This window comes from Chiloscyllium punctatum, chromosome 39, assembly GCF_047496795.1.
Source record: "Chiloscyllium punctatum isolate Juve2018m chromosome 39, sChiPun1.3, whole genome shotgun sequence".
In the NCBI taxonomy this organism is placed as follows: Eukaryota; Metazoa; Chordata; class Chondrichthyes; order Orectolobiformes; family Hemiscylliidae; genus Chiloscyllium; species Chiloscyllium punctatum.
In genome coordinates this window covers 34179494-34200135 of record NC_092777.1, presented here as the reverse complement: position 1 = coordinate 34200135, position 20642 = coordinate 34179494, and the positions used below count along the sequence as shown (strand labels likewise).

The following is a 20642-nucleotide window of genomic DNA, read 5'->3' as shown; positions in this document are numbered from 1 at the left end:
TATATCAAGTGGTCTGATGGTTGAGGCAATTAGTTCTTTTCTCAATGGTTCATGTTCACGATAGTATAGGTCAACAGTAGAAAATTAATACCACTCTCTATTGTCTGCATAATTGTTTCCACAGAGGGAAATGGCCCAGAGTCAAAGAACCATACAATGTGAAAACAAACCTTCCAGTTCAGCAAGCTAACTCACATACTTATCATTAACCTGAGTTACAAATCTTCTCAAAAATTGTTAACCATACAATCAATTTGAATTCAGCATTGAGGTATAAAAGGGAGATTAATCTTGGGTAGTTTGTAGCTTCCGCATGATGAGAACAGTGACATTGTCCTTAATACTGTTACCATTTATTAAAAATGTGCAATGAAACCCTGTTATAGAAAACCGATTACAACAGAACACTGTCCAAACGTTCTGAAGCACTTTCTGCGTCATTATTGGTTTCATATACAGTGTAGTGAGGCATTATTTTTCCTTTAACTCCGCCATTCATACTTGTTAGAAGGTACTACATTTATTAAATGGAGCACATTATTACAACTACGCAACACCTGAAAATCTTTGAAATCCAGAATTACTTTGTGTATTCACAATCATCATATATGCAAACACAAAAGTCATTTTATGCAAAGCAAGATGCAACAAAAAGATAAAATGAATGATTATCTGGAAATCAGGCAGCATCCAAGGAGAAAAAGCAAGCTAAGGTTTCGAGGCATCTCGTATCGAAACGTTAGCTTGCTCTCTCTCCATGGATGGTTCCTGATCTACTGTGATCTCCAGCACTTCTTGTTTTCAGTACAGATTCCAGAATCTGCAGTAAATTGCTCCTACTGAATGAATATGTGTTTTGATGCTGTTGATTGAAGGAGGTGTTTTGGCCTAAACATTGGGATGAAACGTTAATCTTCTTTGAAAACTGCTGTGAGCTCTTTCTCAACAAGATGCATGGAAAGACAATCACTTGGTTCCAATATTGAAGCCAAATGATGGACAGTGCTGCAAACTCAGAAGTCTTGTTTCATTGATAAGACTTGAAGCTGAAGCTTAATCTAATAATTCAAATCCATGATATTATTCAGGTGCTAATCTTTCTGCGGAAACTATATGAGCTGCAGCCTGTTTCATTTTTCCAAAGTGATAGAAACAGATTTCATAGCTACAGAAGAAAAGATTCCTGTGTTTGAACACACAACAAATGCCCTTGGTTTTCAAATGTAATTCCTTGAATAATCTTCCCTGTGCCTTGAGAATGTGATAACACACAAAAGTTGAATAACAAATCAATACTTTGCAGATTTTATTCTTACTGAAAGGCAGTTACATTTATTTTTTTTAACAACAAGAGATGGCATCAGAATAGAATCTCCCTTGACAGTGTGATACAACTGCAAAGCTTTATTATAAAAAGCTAAATATTGTGAATGCTGGAAACCTGAATTAAACACAGAATGCTGAAGAAACTCAGCAGGTGTGGAGAGTTAACTTTAACTTCTTCAGAACTCCTGACAGGCAGAAGTGCAAACTTCACATCACTGTGTGTCTGGAGTCACATGTAGATCAGATCAGGTAAGGCTGGCAGATTTCCTTCCCATTACTGAACTAAACAACAGTTGACAGTGGTTACACTGTCAAATTCCTTCTTAAAAATGTTCCTAGTTTTGGCCTTTTCAGTGGCAAAGAATTCCACAGACTCACCACTCTCTGAGATTTCCCCTCTTGTCACTCCTAAATGGCCTGTCCCATATCCATAGTCTGTGATCCCTGATTATGAACTCCCTAGTCATCGTGAACAGTCATCCTGCATTTATCCTTTCCAGTCCTGTTAAATTTTCTAGGGTGATCACTTTGCTGTTTGATGCATGCAAAATGTTTGACATCTACATCTAAATGGTTATTGCAATTCACAAGAATTATTTATTAGGCCAACTATACCACTCACAGAATAATTATACACAGAAGGAAGTCTCTCTGTAAGAATGACTAAGCTATTCCCATTTCCTTACTTATGTCCCCAACCTTACAATTGATTTTCTTCAAATAATTACTCAATTCTCTTTGAAAATTCATTTTTGAATCTGCTAAAGCTACATGTATGCATTCTTCATCCTAACAACTCCCTGCATAAAGAAGATTTCACTCAGGTTGCCTTTTATTCTTTTGCCAATTACTTTGATTATCTACTCTCTAGTTCATGAACGTTCTGTCAATTTAAACAGCGTCTTCTCTACCCCATACCCCTCAGGACTTTAAACACTTCCATCAAACTTCCTCCCACCCTTCTCTTATCTCAAGGCAACAGCCCCTATTTTGCCAATTTGCCTCTTAACACCAGAACATTTCCATAAAATCATTCTGCACCCTTTCCAATCTACATTCAGAGTTTTTTTTTCTGAACTGTAGCATTCAGAACTAAGCATACAACATGCAGTTGAGACAAAACCAATGTTTTATAAAGGTTCATTTCTTTATTTAGTTACCAAATTGGACAGCAACCTCAGGTGAGTACAGATGTGAAAATATGAAAATCCAGAAGATGCTGTTCCAGATGTGCTGCTCTTTTGTATCAGAAGAACGGAATCAGGCTGGCAGCTTTCCTTGTCCATTATACCGAGTAACATGGAGGTCCTGTAGTGGCATCACAGATATGTACTGAACTTGTCTTAGAAAGATATACCTTGTCCATTTAAACCTAATAATCCTTTATATCAAAGTGGTATGTCTTAACCAATGACAAACAATTTGGTATTGATAATTAATTTTTTACATACATGTGGCCTCATTCCTTCAGATTCTTTGAGTTTTCAAAAACGTAAATGATTCACTCTTCATTTCTTTGTCTCTTCTTTTCTCTGTCTTGGTCCAATCTTTCGTTTCTGTTCCGTGACTGAATTACACTGTTACCACACCTCATTTGACAGCACTTTCTAAAACTTTCCAATGCTGTAGGAAAAAAAAATCCTGGTCTAAACTCTGCACTGTTTATTAACAATACTTCAATATGATTGATTAAAGAGACACTGAGCTGCTTGGTCCATTACACAAGTCTCAGAAGGTGTGGACCTCTAATTTACAGCATGTGTCAGTGTAAAATATTGTAGAAAGTGAATAGCTTACAGCAACAGAATGATTGGCCAAATTACCTTCTATGAACCATAGATTCCCTATCCTTTTAATGAACAATGACTGTGATTTGGATACTGACTTCAATAATTTCTGACTCAATTAATGTGAAGAGCTCGCAGAAATTCATCAGGTATTGTGAACAAAATCAATAACTTGCTTTTAGAGAGCAACATTGACATCTGCAGAATGATTCAAAGAACTTTCTGACAGTGAATTACTTCAGAAATATAGTTTACCTAATAAATATAAGTGTCTATGTAAAATGCACATCTACAATTATCTATGCATGTGTTGCTCAATTCCTCTTAAGCCTCCAAAGCACAGGTACAATACTGCAAGTCGTCAAAATCGATTTCTAGGCAACTTTAGTTCATCCTAATCCTTACTTTTTGGAGTTAATTGTGGTACATTCTTTTCCACTTCAATCCATTTCAGATACATCATTAATTAAAATTGTTAAAATTACTGCAACTACAACAGTCAACTAATTAGATTCCTTAAAGAAGGTTACACCAAAAGACACTTATTGAATCGGGGTTTGAACTTTTTTTTATTTTATTTTTGAACGAGCATTCAAAGTTTGTCAATTGGTAAGAAAATAATTAGCTGAAATACATTCAAACTAATTAAAAAGAAATTTTCTTTTCACATTAATGGATAAGGCCATGTGTAAAGTGACATTATGGTTTATGGAATACAACTGATCTCCCTGCACAAACTGCATTGGGTGGGGGCTGACTTGTTTCTCCAGGAGGCAGTTGGGAGCATTTCATCAATTACAGAAAAAATTATATCAAACATTGCAGAAGGAATGTAAAGCATTTATTGAAATGAGATCTCATCACTGAATAAGAAAAAGGCCTAACTAGGTCCATAAACAAAATGATAATGACAGAAACTAAAGTAATAGTCTGCAAAACAAATGCTCATTAAGAACAATCCAAAGAAAAATTGTTGAACATTAGTTTGTCCGATCCTCAAGAATCATGCCCCCCTCAATTAGATTGCCTCATGTGGCTTTGCACACTGGGAGCAGAAACCAAGCAGAGTCATCAATGGAAGTGTGGTTAAAGGGCACGGAATAATTGGATCATGATGCAGGGACATAATTCACTATGCATTTTAACATGATATATTCTGTCCTTAATTTATAATGTTTTTAACTTGAGCTTGTTATTTATATGGTTAACCAGCAAAGATCATAACAATTCAGGAAGCGTTTCTTTGTGCACAGATCAAAGAGCAGAGAGATGTGAAAGTGAGGTAGTTCATGTGTTACTCAAGTTATTAGGTGGAAGAAGTAATTATAGCAAGCTATGTTTTGCACAGATAGTCACCAGTATAAATGTAGAGCCAGGAATTTACAATCATTAAGATTGATAATATGCAATGAAATTCTGTCAACTGGAACTGATTTTCAAATATTTCGTAACCTGGAGATTTTAAATAATGTGAGGCACAGACCTCTCGTTCTCTTTTTTGCCAGAATTACATTGTGACATTAATAATCATTCAGTCATGTCTCCCATTTTTGCAAAATATAGGTTTGATTCAGGTTTCTATTCTTATTGTTCTTACAGAGGTTTCAGAGGTTAACTGATATTGAGGTGCTATGATTTACATCACCACCTACCTGTAGAATAAGAGACTAATAGTTATGTTAATGTGGTAGTGATGTGTATCACAATATCAGTATCAGGGTATCAGCAGTCTGTGCAAGATTCTGAAAAAAGAGATGCAATAATCTACATGAGAGAGAGAAATGTATTTTAAAGTGTAGCACTTGTTAGTGTGTAAATAAGAGTTTTGAAGAAACAAACTTGAACTCAATCTTAGTCACTCATAGGTATAAAGAAACGTTCCCAATAGAAATGGGCTGTAAGTTACCGAAAGAGAAATCCAAGTATTCAAAGTGGAACTAAACTACAGTCTGCCTTCTCCCTCCCGCTAACAGATCATTCCAGAGGTCTGGACTTGGCACCAGTTTGCTCACCATTATGACCATTCTGAATGTTCATTGATGCCCATTCTGTCTGCACAACATCCTGTTACTTGCTGTTTCATTTTAATAACCTTTATTAACCTTGTGCTCAAAGGTTTCCAGACATAGCAGTCACCATCAGAGGTCTCAGAAATGTCACTACCCTGGTGTTTCCCATCTCCATCCTCCATCATCATTCTCCTTCTTTGAGTTTCTTAGTAATAAGCATTTGATGAAGTGTGTTTTCCTTTATAATCATAGGCAACCTGGTGAAATGGGAAGATATAAACCTGAAAGTTATTGCAGAAAAGTGTGAAGCATTGAAAGATTAATACAAAGGGGCAAAATGACGAAATAAGTAACATTTGTGTCACACAACTGTCAGGCAATGACCGTTTCCAATAAAAGACAATCTAAAAATCACCCCTCGACATTCAATAATGTTACCATCACTGAATCCCCCACTATTAACATCCTGGGAATTACCATTGGTCAGAACATCAACTGGACTTGGCATACTAATACAGTAGCTGCAAGAGCAAGTCAGAGGCTAGGAATACTGCAGCGTGCAACTCACCTCCTGACTTCCCAAAACCTGTCCACCATCTACAAGTCACAGCTCAGGAATCATAGAATCCCTATAGTGTGGATGCAGGCCATTCAGCCCATCGATTTCTCCAAAGGGCATTCCACCCAGTGCTACCCCAATACCCTATCCCTGTAATCCTGCATTTCTCACGGCTAACCTACCCAGCAAGCACATCGCTAGACACTATGAGCAATTTAGCATGGCCAATTCACCTAACCTACACATATTTGGACTGTGGGAGGAAACCAGACCACCCAGAGGAAACCCACACAGACATGGAGAGAATGTACAAACTCCATACAGTCATCCAAGTGTGGAATCGAGCCTGGCTCCCTGCACTGTGAGGCAGCAGTGCAAACCACTGAGCCACCATACCATCCCAGAAGTGTGATGAAATACTCCCCATTTGCCTGTTTGCTCCAAAAATACTCAAGAGGATTGACAAAGGAGTCTGCGTGATTGGCACCACATTCACAAACATTCACTCCATCTACCATAGGCCCACAGTAGCAGCAACATGCACTATCTACAAGAGGCACTGCAGAAATTCACCAAAGATCCATAATCAGCACCTTCCAAACCAATGACCACTCCTATATAGAAGGACAAGATACATGGGAACACCTGTGGTGATCTACTCAAAACCACTCACCATCCTGACTTGGAAATATATCACTGCTCCTTCACTGTCACTGGGTCAAAATCCTGGAATTCCCTCCTAACAGAATTAGCCACAGCACATGGGCCACAATAATTCTCGACAATAGCTCACCACCACCTTCTCAAGGGAAACTAGGGATGGGCAATAAATGCTCACCAGCCATTGATGCCCTTGTTGCATGAGTTAAGAAAGAAAAATGAAACAGAGAGCTTTGCATTTATATTTAGAAATTTTTGAACATGGCAGGTCAAGTTGATAAGGCTGGTTTTAAAAAGAATGATCCTTCATTTTATACCGACATGCATACAGTCAAGAAGCAATGGAAATAAAATAATTACAGCTTAGGCATCAACAAGAGTTATAGTGGGGCTTCTTTAGCTGCAGGTTTCCCTCCAAGCCACAAGCCATCCTGACTTGGAACTGCATTTCTTTCACTGCTGGATAAAAAAAACCTGAAACAGCTTCCTGAATGGCATTATGGGTTTATCTACAATGGATGGAGTGTATCATTCAAGAAAACAACTCATCACCACCTTCTCAAAGGTAAATAGGGATGGTCATCAACTGCTGGCTTAGGCATTGACACTTGTATCCAATGAATGAATAAAAACAACACTGAGGAACACACTTTAGGGAAAATGGATGGGGTATAAAAAAGATTTACTAGCACAATATGAGGGGTCTCAGTTATATGAGAGAACAGAGGGACTGGGATTATATCCCTTAGAGAATGTTAAGAGGCTATTGATTAGAAGCTTCAAAGTTCTGAAGAGTTTTAACAGAGTCGATTGGGAGGAACTGTTTCATTGGCACTTACTTACATCCAAAACAGAATTCAACAAATTAGGAAATGAACCAAAATTTAACTTGAGAAAAGCTTGCATCAAATATTCGGATGGATTTTCTAAGGGATGGCAATCTCATGCAGATTCTTAGGGTACATTAGGGTGGCATGTGGTTTCATAGTGGAGCAAGGGTTGGAATTTGGATTGGAGTCTGGTGGAGGAACAGTGGGTCTATCAGTCGGGTCTGGCACTTGGGCAGAGGGTTTCATCCAGAGCGAGGAGGTTGTGCGTGTTCCAGGAAAAGTAGTGGGTCCTGTACATAGAGAGGAGGATGACAGAGGAGTCAGGTCCCAATAGGGATATTAGATCTGGATGTGGGGGTGATTTAGGGGAGGTTGAGTTGACAGTGTGCAAAGTTCAACAGTTGGAGTTAGAGGTAGGTTTGCTCGCTGAGCTGGAAAGGTCATTTCCAGACGTTTTGTCACCCTACTGGTAACATTTTCAGTGGGCCTCCAGGTGAAGCACTGTACATGATTCCTGCTTTCTATTTATATGTTTGGGTTTCTTTGGATTGCTGATGTCATTTCCTGTTCTATTTCTCAGGGGATGGTAGATAGGATCTAACTCGGTGTGTTTGTTGATAGAGTTCCAGTTGGAGTGCCATGCTTCTATGAATTCTCACATGTGTTTCTGTTTGGCTTGTCCTAAGATGGATGTGTTGGCCCAGTCAAAGTGTGCCATTCCTAGATGTCACAGTAGAGTGAACAGCCAAGGGGAACTTCAAAACAAGCAAACAACTCATACGGAACAAATATTGAACTATAGAAGCAATCATCCCAACATCCACAAAAGAAGCTGCATCAGAACATTATTTAAACGAGCCAACACACACTACAGCCCAGAGGAATTACGCAGAGCAGAGGAAAATCACCTATACCATGTATTCAAAAAGAATGGGTACCCAATGAACACAGTCCACCGATTTCTCAGCAACAAACTCAAGCAAGCAGACAAAACAGGTCCAGAAATCCTAGCCACTCCCCCTTATATCAAAGACATCTCATAAATGACTGCCAGACTACTCAGTCCCTTTGGCATCATGGTAGCCCACAAACCCACCAACACACTAAAACAGCAGCTAATGAACTTGAAAGACCCTATACAGACAACAAGCAAAACTAATGTAATTTACAAAATACCGTGCAAGGACTATAACAAACACTACATTGGACAAACAGGCAGAAACCTAGCCACCAGGATACATGAGCACCAAATAGCCACAAAACGACATGACCTTCTCTCACTAGTATCATTACATACAGATAAGGAATGGCACACTTTGATTGGGACAACACATTCATCTTAGGACAAGCCAAACAGAGACACACACGAGAATTCCTAGAAGCATGGCATTCCAACCACAACTCTATCAATCAACACATCGAGTTGGACCCCATCTACCACGCCCTGATGAAGACTAGTGGACTCTCCCTAGGGATTTGTGTAATGCTGCTCTAATGTTTATGGTCTGGTTTTTCTAATGGCTAATTAATTGTTTCAGAAGTGAAGAAGTGAAGAAGGGAATCTTCTGATGAAAACTAGTTATAGTGGGAGGTTCCTTTAAATATGTAAATAAACCTGCTCAAAGGTCTGCCCTGAATTAGTTTTGTTTTTATCACTAATGAGATATGGGCACCACTGACTGTGGGCAACATTTATTGCCCATCCCTCACTGACAAAGTGATGGTGAGCTGTTCTGTGCTTTCTCAAATTGTCTCCTGAATTTTAAAAATGAAGGATTGTAGTTCAACAATGAAACAATGCCCCCTCCGAAATGTTATTTTTGCATTTGGCCAGTTTCCCCAGTGTTTGCTACATTTAAACATTTCTGCACAGTCACACTATTTAGCAGAGCAAGACCTACACTGTACCTTCTCGGCAACTGCATATGCACACCTAAGACACGTAAAATCCATTATCATTTCAAGGTAACCAATTTAACTATTCATGCTATTTGTTTCTTCTTAAAATTTCCTAATTTGAAAAGAATTTAAAAAACAACTTGAGTGTAGTAGTTGGGAGGTCATGTTGTGGCTGTACAGGATATCGGTGAGGCCACTTTTGGAATATTGCATACAGTTCTGGTCTCCTTCCTATGGGAAGGATGTTGTGAAACTTCAAAGGGTTCAGCAAAGATTTACAAGGATGTTGCCAGAGTTGGAGGATTTGAGCTATAGGGAGAGGTTGAATAGGCTGGGGCTGATTTCCCTGGAGCGTCAGAGGTTAAGGGGATAGAGGTTTATAAAATCATGAGGGGCATGGTTAGGATAAATAGACAAGCACTTTTCCCTGGGATGGGGGAGTCCAGAACTAGAGGCCATAGGCTTAGGGTAAGAGGGTAAAGATATAAAAGGGACCTAAGGGGCAACTTTTTCACGCAAAGGGTGGTGCGTGTATGTAATGGGCTGCCAGAGGAAGTGGTGGAGGCGAGAACAGTTGCAACATTTAAAAGGCATTTGGATGGGTATATAAGTACGAAGGGTTTAGAGGGATATGAGCCAAGTGCTGGCAAGTGGGGTGAGGTTAGGTTGGGATACCTGGTCGGCATGGATGAGTTGGACCAAAGGGTCTGTTCCCGTGCAGTATATCTCTTTGACTCTGTGACTCTATGACTGTTATTAAAACTATAATTTGCTAAAATCCAAATAGTGAACTGTATCTTCTTGGACATGCTTACCTCTAGATCCATCTAATTTTCTGATGAAAGTGCTTTTTGGAATGACAAGATAAACAGCTGGTTTTCTGTACTCTGGGAATACTAGAGTAAAGAACAGCATTAATTATAGTTGGAAAATAAAAACAATAATCTGTTCAATGCCATTTAATTAATACAAGGACATATTTTTAAAGATAGAATCACTACATTGTAGAAGCAGGTTATTCGGCCCACCCCAGTCCTCCAACAAGGACACCTGTAACCCTGCAAGTCCCATGACCAAACCACGCAATCGGTAACTTAGCATGACCAATCCACTTAGGCTGCACAACTTTGGAATGTGGGAGGAAACCAGAGCACCTGAAGGGAAGTAACATCTTTGGAATGTGGGAGGAAACCAGAGCACCTGAAGGGAAGGAATGCAGACACAGGGAGAATGTACAAACTCCACACAGCCACTTGAGGCTGGAATCAAATCTGGGTCCCAGGCACTGAAAGGCAGTAATGCTCATCACTGAACCACCATGCCACCCTGAAGAAGATCTGAATGATTTCTGGTTAAGAAGAAAAGCCAACTTTTCAGCATTAGAAACAGACATGTTCTGGGAAACCTGCCCAGAAATAATCATTAGCCATACAGCTATTTGCAAAGCATTTTGCATGAAGTTTTTCATTTTCCATATCAGATTTTATGAGAACCATCTGATGTGCTTTTGACAATTATTTAGTTTCAAAAAATTGAACCATTTAACTAAATTGACTCCATTATAGAAATATCACCAATAATTGCATCCAGCAAAAATTGCACCCACCACAGACCCTACCCACCTCTATCTTTGCCTCAGATCTGTCCAAACCACTAACTTTCCCTCAGATATTTTCCTAAATCCCTTCCACCAATCACTACTTCTCTCCTTCCCCTCCTGAACCTCTAACACGCAATTCCATTACCCCCATGATCTCCACCCCAAGCTACTGTTCCAATCGCCAATCAGGATTTTAATTATTCTCTTGCACTTTAATAGTTTCTTATTAAGAAAGCTAGTCAAACCTATCTCTAATGAGGAAGGAAGAGGAAAGTAGATTCATAAAATTGCAAGCACCAACCATGGAAAGAGAGCCTGACAAGTCTTTGCAAAGGACTTCAAAATGCAGAAATAGCAATTTATTTTAAGTACAACTTTACCTAGATAATGTGGCTAGAGGAAAATATCACATTCTGCTTAACAAAATCAAAATTATATCCTCAAATTGGAGACAGCGCATTAACAATTGAAAGTGTTCAAATTCACCTCATTGCAACTTCTGTCGAGTTATGAACCCAGTTATTTTAAAGAGATTAATGCCTGCATTAATAATAAAGGAAGAATTTCAGATGGTTGCAGTATTTTTAGGTAATTGCTCAAGGTGCGATTTCAGAGATTATAGATAAAAATGATTACACCAACAGTGGGGATTCAGAAACAGCAATTATAACATAGATAAATATTGCATTGCATGCAGCAACCACAATACTAATAGATAGGTCCAAATTTATGTGCATAACAAACAACTTCCAATAACTACAGTAGTGAAATAATTGCATCAAAGTTAATGCATTTACAGGGACTATTTGTTTCCTTGTTCATTACCTACCAGAATAAATAGTATGCTAATCATGGTAAGGCCTGCAAGTGCTGGTATTATCTTCTAATTGTTGAACTCAGTGTCAGCTCTAAGTACACCTACATCAAATGCAGAAGCTTGAATCAACTTCTATGTGTCAAATGTTACAGTTAGCAAACCGTTTCATCAATAAAGCCTAGCATTTGAAATGTACCTTTGCCATGATCCTCCCCGACACCTTGATAACATCCTCTAGTGTCTATCTTTAATGATTTTTCACTGAAATCAGTTAGTACGATACATTTAATCCAATTCAGAACTCAGTTCAGATTAATCCAAAAATTAAAAACATTTATTTAAGATTACAAAAGGAGGTTAAAATTCCTCATGCCCATCCAAACTGTACCTCACATAGGTCCCAAAGGTGAAAATGTTATATTCTAACTTACAGCAGATATGTTGTAACCATGAGTTATACCAGAGGGTCACTTTGTACTGCAAACCAGGGAAGGGTGAGCATTCTTCCTCAATTAGGAGGATGTTAGGAGTTAAGTGAAACATTACATTTGTCATTATATTCATGACTAAGACAAGTGCAAAGATCATAAAATTGATCTCATAACTTGGCTGATTATGTTAAATTAATCTAGAAATGTTTTGATAGCACCATTACCAAGATTAAAAGGATAACAAGATTATATGTAAACTCAATTTGCACTTTAAATTCAATTAAAATTAGGCCTCCTGTCAGTATAAGCATGAGCTTGTCATATTAATTGGATTCTTAAATTCAAAAAACATAACATCAGTTGATTGAAGATGCTTTAATGGGAAGACAATTTTCAATATGTGCTGGCATTAGAAAATTAAGGATTAACTTTCAGCCTCCATCGCCCTTTATAAATCAAATTGGTCATAGGGATTCAATTTTGGTTTCAATCAAGAGCATTTTGTACAAGTTAGAAAAAAGCATTGCTTTAACTAGTGCACCCTCAGTTGAACTTGGTGCCTGGAAAACAAAAGAATGTTGCCTGAAAGCCCACATTAAATTCAAATGATGCTTTCAATTATTCTTCAAAATAGATTTCAAGTGATTAACTGTCATTTATTTCCCTTTTGAAGAGACTGTGTAATTTTAGAAGTAGAATGGTAGCATCAGTTTGAAAGATCTATTTGCCAAATTGTTCCTTGTAATGACAAAAGCTATAATAGATTTCACTGAAGTTTAGTAAGATTCAGTATCTCATATCAAACGAAACAGGAAATTCTCAGTGGACCTATCAGCAGCTATGAAAGAAAGTACAGAGGTAATATTTTAAACTCAGACAGATTCCAATGAAAGGTCCAAATCAACGACAATTTCTTTTGTAACACCTTTAGTGCACTAAACATTCTTTGTTGCTTCATAAGATCATAAAACAAAACAGGACACCAAGCTACCTAAGGCAGGGCTTCCTAAAATGTGGGGCAGGACCTGAAGTGGGGACACAAGTCCTGAGATGGAGCAATAGCTGCTGTGGAGTTCTGGCCAAGCTATAACAGCTGTCCAGCTGTCCTCTCTCATGGACATGACAGTTGTCAAGCCTTGAACATGGGTCATGACAGTAAACGTTTGGGAAGTACTGAAGTAAAGAGATATTCGGGAAGATCATCAGCACTTAGTCAAAAAGGTAGGTCGTAAGGATTGTCTGGCAGGAAGAAGACAAGGAAAAAGAGATGAAGAGGTTTAGGGAGACTGAGCTTTGGCCCTTGATGTTGCAAGCACAACTACCAGTGTTTGAGTGATTAACAACAGGAATATTCAATGGACTGGAATAAGAAGGGAGCAGAGACCAGGGATGCGAGGAAATTACAGAAATAGAAAGGGGCAAGGCTATGGCAAGAATAGGAATTTTAAAATTCAGCTGTCACTTAACCAGGTATCAATATAGGCTATCCAGGGCAAGGGCAAAAGCGAACAAGACTTAGTGCATATAGAAGCATAAAGAGACATGGGAGTCTTAGTTCAGAATTAACTTAAGGCTTCAGTTGATAGTAGGAAAGCAAATATAATGTTAGCATTCATTTCAAGAGGACTAGAACACAAGAGCAAAGATGTACTGTTGAGGCTGTATCAGGCTTTGGTCAGACCGTGAAATACTGACCATTATTGGAATGGGCCCCACATCTGAGGAAGGATGTGCTGGCATTGGTGGAGATCTAGAGGATGTTTACAAGAATGATCCTGGGATGAAGGGCTTGTCATATAAGGAATGGTTGAGGTCTGTACTGGATGGGGCTTAGAAGGATGAGGAGAAATCTCATCAAAACTTACAGAATACTGAGAGACCTGGATGGAGTGGACATGGAGAACATGTTTCCACTACTATGAGAGACTAGAATACGAAGGCAGGGCCTCAGAGTGAAAGGTCAATCCTTTAGAACTGAGATAAGGATGAATTTGTTCAGGCAGAGAGTGATGAATCTCTGGAATTCATTGCCACAAAAGGCTGTGCAAGGTAGACTAACAGGGAACTCAAAGAAGATAGCAAGCCAGGCAGCATCAGGATGTGGAGAAGTTGACACTTCAGGTATAACCCTTCTTCAGGATTCATAGAGTCACTGAGTGTATTTAAGACAGAGATAGATAGGGTCTTGATTAGCAAGGGGATCACGGGTTACAAGGAGAAGGCATGAGAATGGGGTGGAGAAGCATTCAGCCATGATCAAATGGCAATGCAGACTAGATGAGCTGAATGGCCTAATTCTGCTCCTATATCATATGGTCTTATAGTTTTCTAATGTGGGAAAGTGTAAGATTGCCTATTCTGGTAGAAAGAATAAAAACAACAGTGAATAGTCCAAATGGCAAGAAGTTGTAGAGTTCCAAAATGGAAAGGGATCTGGGTGTTCTAGTGCATAAATCTCAGAAGGTTCATATGCAGGTACAGCAAGTAATCAAGAAAGCTAATGGAACGTTATGCTTTCTTGCAAGAGGAATTAAATGTAAGAGTCAGGATGTTATGTTTCAGTTATATACAGTGCTGTTTGACACATTCACATAAGGGTGTTTATGCATTGGAAGCAGTTTAGAGAAGGTTTACTTGATGAATACTTGGAATGAGCAGATAGCCTAATGAAGAAAAGTGAGTTAGGCAAGGCCACTATCCTCTGGAGTTTAGAAGAGTCAGCATAAGTAAACTGAAATAACTCAGATCCTGAGGGGACTTGACTGGGTGGATGTTAAAACAATGATGGAGAACCAATAATTATTGTTCAAAAATAAAGCATTACCTATTTAGATCAGAGATGAAAAAAGTCCTCTCAGAGGGTTGTGAGTATTTGGAATTCACTTCCTCTAAAAGCAGTAAATGCAGACTCTTTCAGCATTTTTAAGGTAAAAGTAAATAGATTCTTGGTTACCAAGGGGACGAAAGATTATTGAAGGTAAGCAGGAATGTCAAGTTGAGGTTAAAACCAGATCAGCTATAATTTTATTGAATGACAGAGCAGGCTTAAAGAGCTGAGTCAGCTAATCTTCTTTGTAGTCGTATGCTCATAGGACATGTGGCTGATATCTTCTTATCTTGAACTTTAAATACTCACAAGTGCTCTTATATGCAGTGCTGCCTTTCTAAAGTGGTGTGAGGGGCTTGTGGGATCAAAGTATCAGTAATCTTACAACACTTACCATCTCCTACTGTGTTTGCATGACATGGCTTGTGCTGCATTAATCAGAATAACATCTGCATGTCAAGAGGTCCGTGTTGAAACTTTTCATGGCCTTCCTTGTCAGAGTACCCATGTCCCGCTGAATGGAGGACTGTTCTAGAATGACATCTGTCTGTTTTGCGAATGCTGACTATTCACATTACTAATGTTCTATTTCCCATAATCCCCACAGAGGTTCATTGGAAACATGACCAGTGGATCCAGCTACAGGAGGAGTTACAGTACTGTGACCATGGTGCTATGATCATTCATTGATTGGAAACTTGTTGCTGATTGCAAGGCAAATGATCCTGGTCTGTTCCCAGAGCAAATGGAACTTTCTGTTGCCTGTTTCTTCCTTTCTTTTGCTGTTGTTGAACATGAATGAATGCTTTTAACCCTTTGAAGGCTTTCTAATATGTGATACCACCACACTGAACACTGAGAAGATGTTATGCTATGTTGGGCATTAGGGAAAGAGTAGCATTCCTTTAAACAGGCTTCTATAAGATGCTGTGGTGGTAAGGATAGTAATCTGTGTGGTTTGATTCCTATATCTGCAGTTCCAACATCTGCAGTTCCAATAACAGTCCATCAAACAGGTGGTGATTCAAAATAGCGATACATTTACAAATATGCATCCTTCATTTGCAATGAATTACGAGCCGGGCCACCTACGTGCTCTAAGAAGCATTTATGTTTTCATTCCCTTCCCATGATGTAGACTGGGAGGACAGTACTTGGCCTGGTGCATGGCTGGGCTGAATGAAGGTGTCAATGCCAGACACCTCTAGAGGGTCTGACAGTGGTGAGTACCTCTGCCATTACTGAGTGGAAGATAGTGTTGGGGGGCAGCATAGAGGCTTGGTGCACAGCTCATCAGGTCAGCTGCAGAGAGCAACATTTGAAAACTAGCTCGGGCTTACAGACTGAAACTTTCCATGCAAGTCACTGAAGTTGAAACTTGGCCAATTCCTGTTAAAATTCAGAGCAAGGTGTTGGACATCTATAAGTTTCTGAAGTTTAAAACATGGAGAGGCCAGTCTGAAGTACATTAATAGTGAAATCAGGGAAGGAGATAAAGCATGGTTTCAGCAGCAGATGAGCTACGCTGCAAGTGGATTTGTAAAATGTTGCAGAGGCAGAAGTGGGCAGTCTTGGTAATAGTGAGGCAAAAACAGAAATTACTGGAGAAACACAGCAGGTCTGGTAATATCCATGAAAGGAAAACAGAATTAATGTTTTGGGTTCTGTGATCCTTCTTCAGACTTTGCCAGACCTGTTGAGTTTCTCCAGACATTCCTGTTTTAGTTTTGGTGCTTCTGGTTCTCCAGGTCATTGTTTTTTTTTGTTTCGGTAATATTGAGAGTATGTGGTAGAAGCTCATTTTAGGATCTAGGATGATATCTAGATTGCAAACACACTGGTTCAGCCTTAAACAGTTACCAGGGAAAGCAAAGAAGTCAGTCATTGTGGAGCAGAGTTTGTGGCAGGACTGAAGACAATCACCTCATTCTTCCCATTATTTATTTGGACAAAAGTTTTGCTCATTGAGAACTAGGTATGATATCAAGCAAGCAGTATTAAGAGAAATAGAAAAGTTCAGAGAGCTAGTTGGACAGAGTTGTCAGTATATATGTGGAATCAAACACCCTGTGTTCAGAGGTCATGATTTGGAGGAAGCGGTGTTAGACTGGGGTGTACAAAGTTAAAAATCACACAACACCAAGTTAGAATCCAACAGATTTATTTGGAAGCACTAGCTTTCGGAGCACTGCTCCTTCATCAGGTAATTGCGAAGTATTGTGTTCAGACAATATTTCTAATGGAAAACACATATGAAAATTGTTTGACAGGGATTGGCCAAATAGCAGGTTTCCTTCTGAATCACCATATAGTGACCTCTTTAGGTTTGAAAGGAAGTCTAAATCACATTGTCTTCCACCTTTCCTGAAATCTACAACTCCCAATTTCTTGGGAATCAAATCCCTTTCGGGTAAGATATTTACTCACAGAAAGCTGAGTGTCAGAGGCCTTATAGAGGTTTACAAAATTATGAGGGGCATGGATAGGGTAAATAGGCAAAGTCTTTTCCCTGGGGTGGTAGAGTCCAGAACTAGAGGGCATAGGTTTAGGGTGAGAGGGGAAAAATATAAAACAGACCTAAGGGGCAACTTTTTCACGCAGAGGATGGTACATGTATGGAGTGAGCTGCCAGAGGAAGTGGTAGAGGCTGGTACAATTGCAACATTTAAGAGGCATTTGGATGGATATATGAACAGGAAGGGTTTGGAGGGTTATGGGCAATGTGCTGGCAGGTGGGACTAGATTGGGTCGGCATGGAGTGTTGGAGTGAAGGGTCTGTTTCCATGCTGTACATCTCTATGATTCTATGACTAAAAGGGCCAAAAAAAAACCACATTGCCACTTCTGATTTTCTCATTGAAGATGCTGTTTTTACTCTCGCCCTGTACTGTCTCTTACCTCTTCAGATATTTTAGTTGTTTATGAATTCCAACAAACAAATGACAATGAAAGAATGAATTAAAATCAAATCATAAATTACCCAGTAATTTTAAAAAAACTTTAAGGAATATTATCAAAGTCAAATGGTGAAACAATTGACTTGCTTTTGCATTTCCATGGTAACATTTGTTCAATTGTTTTGATTGCTATGACAAATTAAATCATTAACTCCTCAGCTCCAACCCTCTTCAAACTTCGAGGACCAAGTATTGATAATATTTTATGCAGCTGTATGTCATAACTTAAAATTATATCTTTTTTTTAGCTGCTTCAGCAATATTTATATACAGTGGATAGAACGTGAAAAACATTTTGAACAACACAACAGTTTGCGGATGCTACAATTCAAAAACAAAAGCAAGAGAGTTTGAAAATATTCAGCAAGTAAGTCAGCATTGAAAACTTGGTGAAAGGTTGAAGGGCTTTTGCCCGAAACGTCGATTTCGCTGCTCGTTGGATGCTGCCTGAACTGCTGTGCTCTTCCAGCACCACTAATCCAGTAACCTGAAACATCAAGTCATGTTTCTCTCACCACATCCACTGCCTGACATTCTGCATGTTTCTGTCCTTTTGTGTTTCCAAGCAAAAGCCTCAGATTAATACATATTATGGTCATTAATGGACGACAAGATATGTCATCAGTGATGCTTTAATGAAATGAGTTCAGATAGAACCAGGACGTGAATGTGTACCCACTCTCTCTGCAAAAACTGCTCTGCTCAAAAAAGCCTGAGAGTTGACAGCCTTTTAATAGCAACTGGACCTGATCCTAATACAACACCTTGCAACCATAAGCTCTAATTCCCTTCTCCTACTTGACAAAATAATCTTCCATAGATATCTGTCATCCATGTGCGATGAGAGAATACAGGATTCCTGGTAGCCAGAGTAACAGGCTCTTTACAGAACTTCTACTCCCCTAATTACACAGACAGATGAGGTGAATTTTGGCTTGCATGCATCAAGGCTAACATGAAGAAAGTAATTTTATTTTGAATATATTAGCAAGATTACACACCTGGCTGAAACATAAGCTTTTTCAATCATTTAATATAGGGGTCTTCAATGAAGAATACATTGACAAATGACTGATCTGCTTTATATATAGTGGAGTGAGATTATCATTCCCAATTATTATTATTCCTTATTAAATGGAAACTCTTGTATGGCTTTGAGTCTCTTTTTTATTCAACTGTAGCAAGGAAGCTGATGTTACTCCTTAAATGCATCATTTGCTTCAAATTCTGTCGCTATGTGTTTCATATTCTCATCATTCACTTCATCACCAATATGTAGCACTGCCTAATATTTCTTCAGTATTCCTTAACATTGCAAGTTCAGTTAATTTGGTTTACCATATAAGTTTTTTTTTCTTTCTTCAAATATCCATACTTCAAAGGAATTCCATTCATTGCTTTGCTGAATATCTGCAAGTGCTCATTTTAGGCATGATATAATGTTAAGAAAAAAATAATGCTAAAGTAAACATGTCTTCATGGTCATTATATTTATTATGAATTGATCGGAATGCCCTTTTCCATAGAAACATAGAAAATATGAGCAAGAATAGGCCATTTGGACATTCATACCTGTTCCACCATTCAATATGAATATTCTGCTCTTGGTTTCTCTCCAAATCCTTTGTCCCTTTAGTCGTAAGAACTATATCTAATTCCTTTTTGAAAACATTTTACTGTTTTGGCCTCAACTACTTTCTGTGGCACAGGATTCCACAGGCTCACCACTCTCTGGATGAATATGTTTCTCCTCATCACATTCCGAAATAGCCTGCCTTGTTTCCTTAGATTTTGATTCTTGGTCCTAATCTCCTGGTCATCAGGGACATCCTTCTTGTATTTACTCTGTCTAGTCCTGTTAGAATTGAATAAGGTTTTTTTCAGATCCTCCTTCACTTTTATTACTTAATGGAGTCCAAACAAATCCAACTGGCACCCAAGCTACAAATCTTTACGCAAACCTAACCAATCCAATTTATATAATCCTAACCAATAAAGTTTTCTTCCAACATCAGTGCTGCCATTCTAGGATTTGGAGGAGCCAGTGTTGGTCTGGAGTGGCCAAAGTTAAAAATCACACAACACCAGGTTATAGTCCAACAGATTTATTTGGAGGCACTAACGTTCAAAGCGCTTGCTTCTTGGTCAGGTATTTGTGAAGCAGGACTATAAGATACAGGATTTATAGCAAAAGATTACAGTGTCATGCAGCTGAAATGATAAACCTAGATTAAGCATTTCACCTTTTAGAATGGGTTTGCTCATTTCAGTTCTTTAATATGTAACTCCCAGAACTTCTTTTAAGTCACATTCTCAAGATAATTTCAGGTTTTCTAACAAAAGGTGCCATCTCAGCTCAGACAATGCATTAAAGGTGTGAGGTTAAAGTCTGTCTCTGTCCCAATCTAGAATCAGGATGGTTCTATTTCTAAAGTGGGATTTATGGAATATTACATGGATTGACTGTAGGTTATGCATTTTTTGAGCAAAATAGTAGGTATCTGCAAATATAATTCTGCAGATACAAATTCACCCCTAAACTTATATGTGTGCATGTGCAGGAGAGACAGAGTGAATGTGTGCATCTGAGTGTATGCATGTGTGTGTGGATGTGAGTGCATGTGAGAGAGTGTATATTTCATGTGTGTAAGCTTGGAAAAGTGTGTTTGTGAGTATGATGGGGTATAAGCCTATGAGAGGGTGAGTGCGTGGGTGTGCATGTGGGAGGTGTATGTGTGTGTATGACAGAGTGTCTGCGTGAGTGCCTGAATATGTAAGAGTGTGTGTGTGTGAGAGAGAGAGAGAGAGTGTATAGTGCAGTGGGGTACCTGCAGTGTGATATGAACCCAAGGTCCTGGTTGAGGCCACCCCATGGGTACCAAACTTGGCTATCAGTCTCTGCTCGGCCACTTTGCGTTGCTGCTTGTCCCGAAGTCTGCC

General features: G+C 38.9%; 1 long non-coding RNA gene across 2 annotated transcripts in view; it reads right to left on the bottom strand.

The window, feature by feature from the left end:
- Window positions 1-4280: 4280 nt before the first annotated feature.
- Window positions 4281-20642, bottom strand: part of LOC140464221 (uncharacterized) — a 51637-nt gene continuing 35275 nt past the window's right edge. For both annotated transcript variants that reach the window (XR_011954883.1, XR_011954882.1), the window contains exons 2-3: window positions 9886-9966; window positions 4281-5379 (exon numbers count right to left, since the gene is read on the bottom strand). This is a non-coding gene — a long non-coding RNA (uncharacterized lncRNA). The remainder of the gene's footprint in view (window positions 5380-9885; window positions 9967-20642) is intronic.